Source organism: Tenrec ecaudatus, chromosome 14 (genome assembly GCF_050624435.1).
Source record: "Tenrec ecaudatus isolate mTenEca1 chromosome 14, mTenEca1.hap1, whole genome shotgun sequence".
Classification (NCBI taxonomy): domain Eukaryota; kingdom Metazoa; phylum Chordata; class Mammalia; order Afrosoricida; family Tenrecidae; genus Tenrec; species Tenrec ecaudatus.
In genome coordinates, this window is record NC_134543.1 from 93,328,256 (window position 1) to 93,340,933 (window position 12,678).

At 43.2% G+C, this 12,678-nt stretch overlaps 1 protein-coding gene and 1 non-coding gene across 7 annotated transcripts in view; one reads left to right on the forward strand and one right to left on the reverse strand.

Moving 5' to 3' along the window:
• The window catches only part of CDIN1 (CDAN1 interacting nuclease 1), a 248,183-nt gene that overhangs the window by 4,171 nt on the left and 231,334 nt on the right, over positions 1–12,678 (forward strand). The gene's annotated exons all lie outside the window — the stretch shown is intronic.
• LOC142426987 (U6 spliceosomal RNA) lies at positions 4,340–4,451 on the reverse strand. The gene has a single exon (XR_012779836.1). It is a non-coding gene; the product is annotated as a U6 spliceosomal RNA (small nuclear RNA).

A 12,678-nucleotide genomic window follows, 5' to 3' on the forward strand; every position in this document is an offset into this window, starting at 1 on the left:
ACTTTGAAATCATTTAGAACTCACAGCAAATTGCCAGCATCATAGAAAAATGATCATTAACCCCTCCCCCTCCCCTTTCCTCTGCAAGACAGAGTGGACCAGCCCCTAGGGTTTTCAAAGGTCTCACTGTGGAAGCAGACTGTCCTATCGTTTTCTTGCTGAGTGGCTGGTGGGTTTGAACACCGGACCTTTGGTGCACCACTTGGGGCCTCTTTAACCTCTCACTCAGATTCTCTTTTTTGTCAACACCTTACACTAACTGGCATAGATTATGAAAATCAGGAGATTAATTATCATGTCCTGATGGTGCAGTGGGTTACACGCTGGGCTGCTAACTGCAAGGTCAGCTGTTCGAAACGACCAGCTACTCAGCAAGGAAAATGAGGCTTTTCGCTCCGAGTGACATTTACAGTCTCAGAAACCCAGTTATACCCTGCCTGGTAGAATCACCATGAGTCAGAGTCAATGCGATGGCAGGGACTGCTGAAATTTGGAACCATTGATTAGTATATAGATTGTTGTCAAAGATCGGCAGTTTTACCAATGGCCATTTTCTTTTCTAGGATCACTCATTGGGTTTAGTTGTCCAGTCTCCTGAGACCCATATTTGTACTGGTTCTTTACTATTTCACTCTTTCATAGTCTTCACGCTTTTGAAGGGCACAGGTATTTTGTAGAACGTCCCTCAGTTTTTGTGGACCTAGAGTTAAACAGGAGGACTCAAGAAGTGTTCTCATTTTTCGCTCAGTGCATCTTTCCAGCGATTCACGATGGCATCTGCCTTTCTAGTGGTGGGAGCGACGTTAGTCACTGGGTTACAGTAGTGCCTGCCAAGTTTCCCCACTGTAATGCTACTGCCGCTCCCTTTGAAAGTGCTAAGTCCGAATAAGTTGGAATATGTTTAAATACCTTGTTTCTCATCCTCCTTTCTCACACCGATGTTAACATCTTTCAGTGCTGTTTACACTAAGCAGCTGTTACCAGTGTCTGCCCATTGCCGAGTCTGTGTTTTCTCTCACCAGGATACTTTTGCCATCTATCATCATCCACTGTCACTATTTCATCTGAAACCATCCATCCTACACTCCATCCATCATTTCCCCTCGCATTTCCAAGAGTTTATCAATCACTTAAAATACTTGGTCTACATCGATTCACTGTGTGTTTGTTCTATTTTGTGGCTTAATTTCCCCCCCAGCTTTGGTTTGGTTATTTATTTATTTAAGGTCTAGGATCGTGTGGTAATTGATTTTGAACAGCTTGTGGAGGGAGCAACGGGTTCAAAACACACCCATTATGAAGCTATTAAAACCGACCAAAGGGTTAATCTCAAATATAGTTAATTATACAGGATTCTCAGAAAAGACATGCCTTTGTGGAAGACCCTTTTGCTGCTTACCTTAACCCTTTGGCAGAAGTTTAACTTTTGTCCCAATGCTTTTGTCTCAAATTAGTGATTTGGCCACTATTTCTGTCTATACGAATAGGGTCACTATGAGTCAAAATATGTCATAATAGAGCCTATGGCAGTTAGTAGAATGAGTTCTAAATGAAACTCTTTGATACCAAGCAAACGAACCTCTGTATTTGATACTAAGCACATAATTGTAAGGATCCTGCCTAAGGTATTTAGTGGTGCCTCCATGTTTCTCAGCGTGCTGTCAGCCATGGCCCACAACCTCTCCTACTGTCTATCTACTCTTGGTCACAACACAGGCCAATTATTCACTTACATATATTAGGATTTTTCAATTCCTTCTTCGAGGAGAATCTCCAAAGTGCTAATTAAAAGCTCATTTTCTTGTCCTTAAGTCAATAGTCTTGTCTGGCTTTCTTGAGAACCTTACCTGGATACTGGGCTTAACACCACTGTGTATTTGCCAGTGATGAATTTAGTGGATATTGGTGGTCTATTGAGGCATCTATTTTGGCTAGGAGTTGAGTAGTGAACTAGTTTGAATAAAGCACAAAAATTGTTCTAACTTTGATATTTAGGAGTTGCTTGGCTAGCTATGCATCAGAACTGACTTAATGGCTGTGAGTTAATTTAGTTTAAGTGTCCTGGTAGCACTGTTGGGTACATGGGGGATTGTCAACAAGGCTGGTGGTTCAAACCCACCAACCACTCCATAGGAGAAAGAGGAGGCTATCTGTCTGTAGAGCTGTGGGTCGCGACCCCTTTGGGGGTTGAATGACCCTTTCACAGGGGTGGCCCGATTCATAACAGTAACAAAATGACAGTGATGAAGTAGCAACCAAAAATTTATGGTTGGGGGTCACCACCACATGAGGAACTGTATGAAAGGGTGGCAGCATGAGGAAGGTTGAGAACCACTGGTGTAGAGATTTAAAAGCAAACCGAACTCATGCCACTCAGGCAATTCTGACTCAGCACAGTTGTTACGCCTTCGGTTGCTAACCCAAACAAGCAGTTCCAATTCACCAGCCACTCCTCAGGGAAAGACTTGGCTTTTGGAAACAATTCCAGTTTCAGAAACCCACAGGGGTAGTTCGACTCTGTCCTACAGGGTTACTATGAGTGTAAAGATTTACTGCTTTTTAAACCCAGGTCACTACGAGTCAATTGACTTGGTTTTGGTTAGTTTTATTTGATGATGCCATTGGCTATCTATGTATTTGTTTTCAAACACTGATTTCTCCTTCAATTGATGCATCTTTAAGCTGTCTAATTCTAATATAATCAAATTAAATGATATTCACTCCTTTGAGCTGATCCCAACTGCTCGCAGGATTTCTAAGACTTTCAATCTTTCCAGAAACAGCCAGCCACCACTTTTCCATGGGTTTGAACCACCAACATTGTATTTGGAGCTTCATGTTTCTTAAATTGTATCATTCGCACTTCCTATAGGAATTTGTTCTTGGAACATGATTTGGCTCTGCCTGTTTTTATCTGAGTCACGGTTGCCTCTTCTTTAAACAAACAAAGAGAACTCAGGGCCAAGGCATCCATATTGACTTATAGTGACCCCCCTAAGACAGAGTAGAAGTACCCCGATGCATTTCCAAGACTGTAAATCTTTCCCGGATTAGTAAACCTCATCTTTCTCTCACACAGTGGCTAGTGGTTTGGAACTGGTGACCTACGGGTTAGCAACCCAACACATAACCACTGTGCCACCAGGGATCCCTCTTCTCTAAAAGGAGGGACCAAGTCCCACAGCTAAGAAGCAGAGAAAAGAGGGCTCAAATTCAGACAACCTGGCTCCAGCATCTCACTCTTACTCATTGTGTTGTGACTCTGTTTAGCTCTGTGAGGCAGGCAGTCGTCAGGCTTGAGTGAAATAAGGCATGCCAAGTACGTAGCACAGTGAAGAGCTCCTCTTAGGTGTTAGTGAATGATGGTACATAAGGTTAGTATGATTATTAGAATTGAAGTAATGGTCTAGACTAGAAGAGGCGAGAATCTAAAAAACTAATATGCCTTGAAATAAAGGCCAGTAGATGTTCCGAAAATAGGAATGTTTATATGGATTAAAGGTTGCATGGCTGTGAACACATATGATTTGATCATCTGTTGAATGTGGTTCAGATCTAAAACAACTGCTGTAGAGCTTCCATGGTGATAGCTTTTTTTTAATTAAAATTTTTCATCTAGATTCACTTGTTTTTAAAGGACTTAGTGGTGTGTAGCAGGATATAATTAATAATGTAGGGCTTGGCTTAATTAATTGGAAGGTTGTTCCTATTGGCCTTGTTTCTCTCAATTGAGTTGAGAATTGGTTCTCAATTTGTGGTCAATTTTCTACACTTCTGGTAATGTTGTGGTAGACCTGAGTTCCAAGATAATGAGTGACAATAGCTCATAAAGGGGAGAAAAAAATCAGTCTTTTATTGACTGGAAATTCTATTGGTGGTTTTGCCAATGAAGCAGAATTAATTTACATGACTTTCAAAAGTAATATGAATTCATATAGTCAGGAAATATTTCAAGGGGTGTTTCTGTACTGATCATTAGAATAGGTTGGAATATCTAAGAAAATGTTATGATTATTTTTTGTATTTTATTTAGTAATGTTTTAAGATCATCTTAAATTTGATAGGATTTCAAGTTTTGTTTTGCTACGTAGTATCTGAGCTTAATGGACTCCTCCAGAAAGTGGTTGTTGTGTTCCATGTGTGTCTTTGTAAACTATTTGTACTCTTTTGGATGTGTGTCCCTATAAAGTCAGGTGAACTTGAATTCCTGTAAAAGAGTATTGGAGGGAAATCTCAGATAGTATGATCCTGAGAAATGTCTGCATCTTGAGTATATATTTTTACAATGTAGGGGGAATTTTTAATTTTACTAGAATAATTGATTTTATTCTTTTTTTAAAAAAATATGGAACACTTCACGAATTTGCGTGTCATCCTTGTGCAGGGGCCATGCTAAACTAATCTTCTCTGTATCGTTCCAATTTTAGCACATGTGTTGCCGAAGCAAACACTGATTTTATTCTTGAGTCTATGTTCCGGCATCAAACTGTAGTCTACCAAGTAAAAACCCACACTGGAATGTTGGCTTGACCCATAAAGAGGAATGCTCTATTTCCTTAGGAGGAAAAGGCTCTGTCTAAGTGTACCACTATTATTTGACTTTCAACAAATATTGACTCAAGTTGCCATTGTGTTGTTACTGTATATTTTTGTGTGTGCAGATTTTGGCATGTTGGTTAAAATTTCCTTCAAACAGCCTATTTGGAAAAGCTTTTCCAGAGTACAAGAAGTGACCTTCACATTTGAAAGTCCCTTATGAAAATCATTTGGGAGAAAGAAAGTGTAAATTTTCCTTTATTTTGATTCCAATTGTCTTTAAAATTTTTGTATAAGGGAGATAATGCTTGTTTGTTTATCAACTGCTTGTTTCATCTATCTTCCTCTTTTCCCCACCACTTAAACTCCCCCACCTCTGCCTGGGGCTAAGCGACCGTATACTCAGCTGGAAGGGATACAGGAAACACACCAGATCCTGGGTGGGACTTCTAAACGGATAATCAGTCTTCATTTCTTTTTTTTTTTTTTTTTTAAATTTTTTAAATTTTAACAATTTATTGGGGCTCATACAATTCTTTTCACAGTTCATATATATACATACATCAATTGTATAAAGCACATCTGTACAGTCTTTGCCCTAATCATTTTTTTCTCTTTTCTTCTTTTACATTTTATTAGGGACTCATACAACTTTTACCACAATCCATACATATACATACATCAATTGTATAAAGCACATCCATACATTCCCTGCCCCAATCATTCTCAAGGCATTTGCTCTCCACTTAAGCCCCTTGCATCAGGTCCTCTTTTTTTTCCCCTCCTCCCTCCCCTTTCCCCCCTCCCTCATATGCCCTTGGTAATTTATACATCGTTGTTTTGTCATATCTTGCCCTATCCGGAGTCTCCCTTCCCCCCTTCTCTGCTGTCCCTCTCCCAGGGAAGAGGTCACATGTGGATCCTTGTAATCAGTTCCCCCTTTCCAACCCACTCACCCTCCACTCTCCCAGCATCGTCCCTCACACCCTTGGTCCTGAAGGTATCATCCACCCTGGATTCCCTGTACCTCCAACCCTCATATGCACCAGTGTACAGCCTCTGTCCTATCCAGCCCTGCAAGGTAGAAGTCGGATCATGGTAGTTGGGGGGAGGAAGCATCCAGGATCCGGGGGAAAGCTGTGTTCTTCATCGATACTACCTCACACCCTAATTAACCCATCTCCTCTCCTAAACCCCTCTATGAGGGGATCTCCATTGGTCGACACTTGGGCCTTGGGTCTCCACTCTGCACTTCCCCCTTCATTTAATATGATATATATACATATATATACATACATATATACATATACACATATATACACATACATACACACACTTATATCTTTTTTTTTTTTTTGCATGATGCCTTATACCTGGTCCCTTGGGCACCTCGTGATCGCACTGGCCGGTGTGCTTCTTCCATGTGGGCTTATTTGCTTCTGAGCTAGATGGCCGCTTGTTCACCTTCAAGCCTTTAAGACCCCAGACACTATCTCTTTTGATAGCCGGGCACCATCAACTTTCTTCACCACATTTGCTTATGCACCCATTTGTCTTCAGCGATCCTATCATGGAGGTGTGCAGTCAATGATATGATTTTTTGTTCTTTGATGCCTGGTAACTGATCCCTTTGGGACCACTCGCTCACTCAGGCTGGTGTGTTCTTCCATGTGGACTTTGTTGCTTCTGAGCTAGATGGCCGCTTGTTTATCTTCAAGCCTTTAAGACCCCAGTCACTATCTCTTTTGATAGCCGGGCACCATCAGCTTTCTTCACCACATTTACTTGTTCACACACTTTGGCTCCAGCCATTGTGTCGGGAGAGTGAGCATCATAGAGTTCCAATTTAATAAAAGAAGGTATTCATGCATTGAGGGAGTGTTTGAGTAGAGGCCCAAGGTCCTTCCGCCACCTTAATACTTGACCTATAAATATAGACACATAGATCTATTTCCCCATCCTCCTATATATATTTGCATGTACATGTCTTTGTCTAGACCTCCATGAATGCCCTTTGACTCCTAGCTCTTTCCTCCATCTCCCTTGACTTTCCTCCTGCCCTACTACCATGCTTCATCGCCACCTGGGCTAGAGTATACCTCTTCTCTAAGCAACCTTACCCTTGATCATTTCCCAGCAGGCCTGCCACTCCCACTTCTCTACCATTTGGGGTCCCATGTTTTTCCCTTGTCCCTGGGTTTGTTAACACCACTTCCTTACCCCCCCACCCCCCCACCCCAAGTCCCCCCAAAACTGTCGGTCCCGTTGTTTTTCCTCCAGATAGTTCATCCACAGTCTTCATTTCTTTCTTCTTAAAAAATCATTTTATTTGGGGCTCTTACAGCTCTTATAACAATCCATACATCAATTGTATTAATCACATTTGTGCATATGTTGCCATCATCATTTTCAAAACATTTTCCTTCTACTTGAGCCCTTGTATCAACTCCTCTTTCCCCACCCTCGTGACCGCTTGATAAATTATAAATTATTGTTAATTTCATATCTTACACCATTCGTTGTCTCCTGTCACCCACATTTCTGTTGTTCTTCCTCCTGGGTATACAGGAGGTGTGGGGGGGTAGAGGGTAGGGGTTGTTATTTGTTGATCAGGCAATTGGTACCCTCTTTATTAAGGCACCAAAACAGACAACTGGACCCAGGTCCTTGGTTTCGAAATCAAGGAAGACCAACCTGTGTCCCAAGCTTCGCACTTGATTCACATCCTCTACTAAGATTAGGACCTTCAAACAAAAAGAAAACCAAAACCAAACTGCTATCGAGGCGGCAGTTCTGAGCTGGTGGTGGAGTGGGTTGTATGCTGGGTAGCTAAGTGTAGGTCAGCAGTTTTGAAACCGCTAGTGGGTTGGGAACAATGCGGCTTTTTTCTTTTGGAAACAGTTATCATCTCGGAAACCCACAGGGGCAGTCCTATTCTGCTCTGTAGCCAAATATTGAGACCCAGTTCTACTTGAATCCTGACGGCCAGCAGCACCGAGAACACCTCCAAAGTGAAGTTATAGCCACGGGCATAGAATCCAGACCTCTGCCCTCCAGTGCCACTTGGAGCCTTGCTGCTTGCCTTCTTTTCCCTACCCTTTCCCGGGGCATTTTTGATTCATATCTAGGCGTTAGCCATTTCTCCAAGTAACCCAAGCACCCTTCAGAGCAGGAAGGGGGGTCGCTTTTGAAAGAAATGCTGACTCCTTGAGGAATTTTCAGTTCCTTCTGGCCTCAGGACAGTAAATGTGTTTGTTTTCAAGCCAGGTATAAAAGAGCTGATAAACACTCTTCTTGCAGGGAGCCCTCTCTGGCCTCTGGCTGTCCTATTGTCAAGAAGTAGAGGTCAGACACGCCTCTCCCCCATGCTCTTCACCGCCGAGTCTACACGGACTGGACTTCCCATACACTCTACTTATATGCTAGGTCAGATATTTCTGTACAGTGGCCACCCAGAGCTCACACACGGTGCCCACGTGAAGGAGTTTTATTAGGAGAGTTAGCAGGTTAGTGAACAGAAAAGAGAGGGGGACTCACTGCTCCACAGCAATGCCTCTCTTTAGCCAGCAGTCTAGTTTGTCTCTTGTCCTCAGCCTCCCAGCCATCTTGTCCCTTGGCCTCCGCCTCTATTTCCAGGAAGCCAGCCCAGGGCTCTGTCTCAGTCGCACAGTCTCCACGCTGCTCCTCTGTTCTGTCTCAAGATCTTCTTTCCTAGGCCTCTGGGATCTCTGGTTTTGGCCTCCACCACTTCAGAGATCTCAGCTGTGCGCCACTTCTTACTAGTCTCCCTGTCCTGTGGAGCTGCCAAGAGTCAGTGTGCACTCAGTGGCAGTGAGCTTGTTATGTTTGTTTGCTGGTCCTGGCCTTTCTCTTTGTGTCCCAGATAGCTCTTCTAAGTTATGGCCTTTAGTCTTTCAGCAGACTATACCTAAGGAAACAAAGCATATGACTTGCTTCACCCTTCTAATAAGAATGAGGCCTAATCCCACCTTAATCCTGTCCATTAGCGGTACAGAAAACCCCCTTCAAAATGGGATTACCGCCAGAGGAATAGTGTCTAGAACTCAGTCTCTCTCTCTTTTTTTTTTTGTGGCTCGGAGTCTTTATTGATCGGTAATGGCGAGACAAGGGGGTATGACTGCTCCCGCTTCTGAGGCGGCGCCCAGTACCCAAGTGGCAGCCTCGGAAAGCGAACTCAGTCTCTTTGAGATAACTAGCTACCTGGTCTATTTTCCATAGAAATAAAGCAAACTCACTGCCATTGAGTTGATTCTGACTCATAGTGACCCTAAAGGGCAGGGTAGAACTACCCTTTGGTTTTCTGAGACTGTTAACTCTATGGGAGTAGAGAACCTCATCTTTCTCCTGAAGAGCAGCTGGTGGCTTCAAAGTACCAACCTTGAAGTTAGAGACCCTATGCATAACCACCACCCCACCAGGACTCCTCTTTGTTGCTGGAGAGTCAAGTCCAAAGTCCTGGTAACATCGCGTTTTCAGAGCAGAACTACTCCATAGAGCTTTCAAGGCTGTAACAGGCCTGGAAGCAGATCACCAGGCCATACTTCTGAGGTACCTCTGGGTGAGTTAAAACCACTATCCTCTTGGTTAGCTCATGCCTTAGCTAGTAATCAAATGTTCAACAACATGTATCTTCTAAACGATACAGACCACCGTAATCATACACAATCATATATACCGCCTTCACCAGGTATACCTCCTTCAGTATCTCAGACTTTCTCTATTTCTCTTAGGTGTGTTTTGCTGTGAAATTTAGCTTGGGAAGATGTTTGAAAACTAAAACTTAGTGTAATGACTTTTTAAAAATAAATATTTCGAAACAGACAGAAGTAGTCAATACAGAGCAAAAAGCAAGGTGAATTTAGGGCTCTTGATATTATTGTTCAATCAAATATGAAGTGCTAAGTTTGCCCGTGTCTATATGCTCGTCCTGGCTAATTATGGTGATCCTGTTCGAAGCCCAGTCTCGTTCTGAGTTATTTCTGGAAGTGATGTCATATCTAAGACTGAGTCATCATCACCGCTCTCCACCCACAATAGAATACATGTGGAAAGCTGAAGGTGCCTGGCTATCAAAAGAGATAGCATCTGGGGTCTTACAGACTTGAAGGTAAACAAGCAGTCATCTAGCTCAGAAGCAATAAAGCCCACATGGAAGAAGCACACCAGCCTGTGTGATCATGAGGTGTTGAAGGGATGAAGTATCAGGCATCAAAGAACAAAAGATCATATTATTGTGAATGAGGCGGAGTGGGAACTCAAAGCCCATCTGTAGGCAACTGGACATCCCCTTCTGGAAGAGTCTTGAAGAGAAGAGCCAGTCAGGGTGCAGTGTAGCAACACTGAAACATGAAACTTTTCCCTAATTCCTAAATGCTTCCTCCCCACACACTATCACGATCCCAGTTCTACTTTATAAATCTGGCTAGACCAGAGGATGTACACTGGTACAGATAGGAACTGGAAACACAGGGAATCCAGGATGGACGATCCCTTCAGGACCAGTGGTGTGAGTGGTGATACTGGGAGGGTGGATGGGATAGAGAGGGGTGAACCGATTACAAGGATCTACAAATAACCTCCTCCCTGGGGGATGGACAACAGAAAAGTGGGTGAAGGGAGGGTTCTTGAGGGAGGGGGGAACAGGGAGGGAGGGGAAAAATGAGCTGATGGCAGGGGCTTAAGTGGAGAGCAAATGTTTTGAGAATGATGAGGGCAATGAATATACAAATGTGCTTTACACAATTGATGTATGTATGGATTGTGATAAGAGTTGTTTGAAGCCCCAATAAAATGATTTTTTAAATTAATCTTTTTATTGGGGCTCATACAACTCTTATCACAATCCATACATACATCAATTGAGCAAAGCACCCTTATACATTCGTTGCACTCTTCATTCTCAAAATTCACCTTCCACTTGGGTTCCTGGAATCATCTCGGTTTCCTTTCTTACCCCTCCCCCTCCCTCCCCACTCCCCGCTTCCCTCTGGTCCCTTAATAGTTTATAAATAATTATCTTATCTTACATTGCCTGGCGTCTCCCCTCACCCACCTTCCCATTGCCCATCTCCCAGAGAGGAGGTTACACATAGATCTCCAAGATCGGTTCTCCCTTTCTACACCCACTTCCCTCCTGGTGTTGCCACTCCCACAGCTGGTTTTGAGGGGTTCATCTGTCCTAGATTCCCTGTGTTTCCAGATCCCTACTGCACCACTGTACATCCTCTGGTATAACCAGGGCCGCAAGGTAGAATTGGGGTCATGATAATTGGGAGGGGAGGAAGCGTTCAGGAACTAGAGGAAGGTTTTGAGTTTCATTGTTGCTATACTGAACCCTGAATGACTCATCACCCCCCCCCACACTACCCATCTGGAAAGGATGTCCAGCTGTCTACAGATGGGCATTGGGTCCCCATCACACACTCCCCCTCATTCACGGTGATGTGATTCCCACCACCTCCCCGCCTTTGTTGTTTGAGACCTGGTCTCCTCTGCCCTTCATGATTACCCATGTTGGTGTGCTGCTTCCGTGTGGGCTTCGTTGCTTCTGGGCTAGATGACCGCCTGTTTACTTTCAAGCCTTTAAGCCCCCGGACGCTACATCTCTCGATAGCTGGGCACCATCAGCCTTCTTCACCACACTTGCTTATGCACACCTTCGTCTTCAACATTTATGTGAGGAAGGTGATCACACAATGATTGTTTTTGTTCCTTGGTGTCTGCTACATGGTCCATTCAACACCTTGTATTCGCTTAGGCTGTGTGCTTCTTCTCTGTGGGCTTTATTGCTTCTGAGCTAGATGGCCGCTTGTTTGCCTTCACACTTTTAAGACCCCAGACGCTGTATCTTTTTGATAGCCGGGCACCATCAGCTTTCTTCACCACGTTTGCTTACATACATGTCTGTCTTCAGTGATCTTGTCGGGAAGGTGGGTATCATGCAATGACCGTTTAGCAGGGTGAGGTGCTATTGTATTGGGGGAGTATGCATGAGGAGGCCCAATGTCCATCTGCTACCCTACTACTGAACCTATAAATATATGCACATAAGTCTATTTCCCCCCTAACCATAAATATATTTACATATGTGCATGTCTGTATTTAGGCTTCTCTGTATGCACTTTGCCTCCTACTCCTTTCCTCTATTTCCTTTTGCTTTCCTCCCGTCCCACTACCATTTAAAAATTAAAAAAAAAAAGAATACATGTGGAAAATGGAATGAAATGATGATAGGTGTTTTTTTTTTCCCCATGAAATTTTTGAAGTGTCCTTATATTAGATTTCTATTTTAACATTTCTGGTAACTATTAAGACCTGTTTTTTGCTCCAGACCTAAAACAAGGATGAGACAAAATAATGCCTGATTATCATTTGTCCTGTTTCAGGAAATAGGAGGCTTCGCTGACTCTTGTAGTTTATGGATGTCATCTTGTAAGCCTCTTGAACTTCTCAGATTTGCAGCTAGCATTACATTGAATGGCACAGGCCTATTTTAACTTTGGGAAGCAGGGGCTCGAGAAAGCTGATGGTCTTGCCTCTCTCTCTCTCAGATCAACCTAGCACTAGGACAGATTCAGCAGTGGATAAAGCACTGCTTACCGTAGGCATTTGAGCTCACTCTCATAGTCAGAAGTGGGAATGTTCAGTCTAGGAATGCTACGGGTGCTGCATTCCAGCAGTCGCAAGGACAGAAAATGCATGCTCATACGTCTTACGGCATGTTGCTCATGCCTGTGACACTGACACCTTAGCCTTCTAAGATTGGATCCTTTCGGTCCGGATGGTGCTGTCTGAGGGGATTAGGTTCTTTGTAGTGGTCCCCTATGCAGATTGTACCCAGGAGAGTACGAGCATCGTTTACAAGGATCTTTGGACAATTGCATATTAACTAAGCCTGGTGACTCATTCTTTTCAATTTTCCATTTGTCTATAATTTCCCTAAAGCTGGTATCATCTTTGTGCCGAACATATATTACACTACTATTTGTTTTTTGCTGATAATATTGGTAGGGAAACCTAATAAAATTTGAGATTAACTTGCACTTCAAGCCCCATTTAGCTAAGATAGTAAATGGACTGGGGCTAGGAGACAGGCTCTTAGTTGAATAGCTGTAAAATGTC